The sequence below is a fragment of the Dipodomys spectabilis genome, unplaced genomic scaffold, assembly GCF_019054845.1.
Source record: "Dipodomys spectabilis isolate Male_0828 unplaced genomic scaffold, ASM1905484v1 ptg001369l, whole genome shotgun sequence".
Lineage (NCBI taxonomy): Eukaryota > Metazoa > Chordata > Mammalia > Rodentia > Heteromyidae > Dipodomys > Dipodomys spectabilis.
In genome coordinates, this window is record NW_024872046.1 from 1 (window position 1) to 3,400 (window position 3,400).

The 3,400-nt window shown below is 38.0% G+C and overlaps 1 non-coding gene across 1 annotated transcript; it reads left to right on the forward strand.

The window, feature by feature from the left end:
• The first annotated feature begins 2,799 nt into the window (after positions 1 to 2,799).
• Positions 2,800 to 2,930, forward strand: LOC122103028. The gene has a single exon (XR_006146677.1). It is a non-coding gene; the product is annotated as a small nucleolar RNA SNORA51 (small nucleolar RNA).
• Positions 2,931 to 3,400: the final 470 nt, after the last annotated feature.

Below are 3,400 nucleotides of genomic sequence, written 5' to 3' on the forward strand. Positions count from 1 at the left end.
CAAGCTGCTTTGATTACTATGGCTTTATAGTAGAGTTTGAAATTTGGTATTGATATTCCTCCAGCAGTGTTCTTTCCGTTGAGGAGCGTTTTTACTATTCGGGGTCTTTTATTGTTCCATATGAATTTTTGGATTGCCTCTTCTATTTCCTTGAAGAATGAGGTTGGAATTTTAATAGGTATTGCGTTGAATTTGTAGATAGCCTTGGGAAGTATTGCCATTTTCACGATGTTAATCTTTCCAATCCAGGAGCATGGGAGGTTTTGCCATTTTTTAAGTTCTGTGTTGATTTCCTTTTTCAAGATTTTAAAGTTTTCATCATAGAGGTCCTTCACTTCTTTAGTTAAGTTAATTCCTAGGTATTTTATTTTTTGTGGGGCTATTACAAATGGAGTTGCTTTCCTAATTTCAGCCACACTTTTCTCATTGCTGGCATGCAGAAAAGCCATTGATTTTGGGGGGTTAATTTTATAACCTGCTACATTGCCAAAGTTTTGAATCAGCTTGAGTAATTTGGGAGTGGAGTCTATGGGATTCTTTAAATACAAGATCATGTCATCTGCAAAGAGGGAGAGTTTTATTTCTTCTTTCCCTATTTGGACCCCCTTTATGTCTGCATCTTGTCTTATTGCTGTGGCTAGGCATTCTAATACTAGATTGAAGAGAAGTGGAGAGAGTGGGCATCCTTGTCTTGTTCCTGAGTTAAGAGGAAATGGCTTTAGTTTTTCACCATTGAGTATAATTTTGGCTGTAGGTTTGTCATATACAGCCTTTATCGTATTGAGGAATGTTCCATGGATTCCTAATTTTTCCAAAACCTTCATCATAAAGGGGTGTTGGATCTTGTCAAATGCTTTTTCTGCATCTATTAAGATAACCATGTGGTTCTTATTCTTGCTCCTGTTGATGTGATGAATAATATTAATTGATTTGCGTATATTGAACCAGCTTTGCAGCCCTGAAATGAATCCTGTTTGATCGTGGTGTATGATTTTTTGGATGAATTGTTAAAGTCGATTGGCCAAAATTTTGTTGAGAAGTTTTGCATCAATGTTCATCAAAGAAATGGGTCTATAGTTCTCTTTCTTTGATGAGTCCCTGCCTGGTTTTGGGATGAGGGTTATGATGGCTTCATAGAATGTGTTCGGTAGTGAGCTTTCTCTTTCAATTTCATTGAAGAGTTGGAGGAGTAATGGTGTGAGCTCTGCTTTGAAGGCTTTGTAAAATTCCGCTGTAAAACCATCTGGTCCTGGACTTTTCTTAGCTGGGAGGTCTCTAATTGCTGTTTCTATTTCAATGCTTGATATGGGCCTGTTAAGCTGGTTTAACTCATCTTGGTTTAGTTTTGGCATGTCAATATTTGCTAGGAAAAGGTCCATTTCTGTCAAGTTCTCAAACTTATTAGCATAAAGTTTTGAGAAGTATTCCCTTATAATGTTCTGAATCTTGGTTGTTTCCGTGGTGATGTTTCCATTCTCATCCCTGAGTTTATTAATTTGGGTGTGTTCTCTTCCTTTTCTGATAAGATTTGCTAAGGGTCTGTCAATTTTGATAATTTTTTGGAAGAACCAACTCTTTGTTTTGTTTATTCTGTCTATAGTTTTTTTGGATTCTAATTCATTTAATTCTGATTTAATTTTGATTATTTCTTTCCGTCTACTGGATTGGGGTTTATCTTGCTGCTCTTTTTCAAGGAGGTTTAGATGTGTCATTAAATTTCTAGTTTCAGATCTCTCCAATTTGTTGATGTAGGAGCTCAGAGCTATAAACTTGCCTCTGAGTACTGCCTTTTCTGTGTCCCAGAGGAGCTGTAATTTGTGTGTTCATTTTTGTTGAATAGCATGAACATTTGAATTTCCTTTCTAATCTCTTCTATGACCCACTCTTGATTCAGCAGTGTGTTGTTCAGCCTCCATGTGATACCGGACTTTCTTTGGTGGCTTTTGGTGTTGAGTTCTAATTTTATTCCCTTGTGGTCAGAGAGAATGCAAGGTATAACTTCAATGTTTCTGAATTTAGACAAGTTTGCTTTGTGGCCTAAAATGTGGTCTATTTTATAAAACGTTCCATGTGCTGCTGAGAAAAACGTGTATTCTGATGCTGCTGGGTGAAATGTTCGGTAGATGTCTGTTAAGTCTATTTGATCTGTGCAGCTGTTTAGATCTGCGGTTTCTCTGTTGAGTTTTTGCCGAGTTGATCTATCTAGTGGGGAGAGTGGTGTGTTAAAATCCCCAACAATTAATGTCTTTGGATCTATATGGGATTTGAGGGAAAGTAGTGTTTCTTTGATAAATTTGGGTGCTCCATTCTTCGGCGAATAGATATTTAGAATTGTAATATCCTCCTGAAGGAGAGATCCTTTAATTAGTATGTAGCGACCTTCTTTATCTCTTCTCATGAATTTAATTTGAAGTCTATTTTATCTGATATTAAGATTGCAACTCCCGTCTGTTTATGGGGGCCGTTTGCTTGGTAGATTTTGTTCCAGCCTTTAGCATTGAAAATGTGTTTGTTTTTACGGGCAAGATGTGACTCCTGCAGGCAGCAGATAGAAGGGTCTTGTTTTTTAAACCAACTAGACAGTCTATGTCGCTTAATTGGAGAGTTCAGTCCGTTAACGTTAAGAGATAGGACTGAGAGGTATTTGGGAGTTCCGGCCATGTTATCCACCTTCTTGGGGGCTGTGAAAACTGGGTTCTTCCTATGGTTCTTGGATTCTCAGTTTGGGTGCAGTTTCTTGGCCTTTATTGCGGTCTTGTTGGTTTTCTATGTGTAGGACATCTTTAAGAATCTTTTGTAGGCCTCCAGGTGCTTACCACAGGCTGTGTTCTTACACTGACTGTATAGAAAGAGGAGGCAGAATAAACCTACCCCATATACACCTCAGCCCAGGCCTGTGCCTAGTCTGTATTGTGAATGGGGAGACAAGGAAAAAAAAAAAAAAGAATCTTTTGTAGGGCTGGTTTGGTGGAGATGTATTGTTTCAATTTTTCTTTGCTATGGAAGGTTTATATTTGGCCTTCAGTTATGAAGGAGAGTTTAGCTGGGTACAGTATTCTTGGTTGATAGTTGTTTGTTTTTAGGGCATGGCATACATCATTCCAGGCTCTTCTTGCTTTGATTGTCTCTGCTGAGAAATCTGAGGTGATTCTAATTGGTTTCCCTTTATACGTGATTACTCTTTTCTCCTTGACAGTTTTAAGGATCTTTTCCTTGGTCTGAGTTGATCCTGTGTGGATTATAATGTGACGGTGGGATGTCCTATTCTGATCTGGTCTATTTGGGGTTCTAAAAGCTTCTTGTATCTGAATAGGACTATCTTTTTGTATGTTTGGGAAGTTCTCTGCTAGGATCCTGTTAAACAAATTTCCTAGACCATTAACTTCTGTTTCTAGGTGCT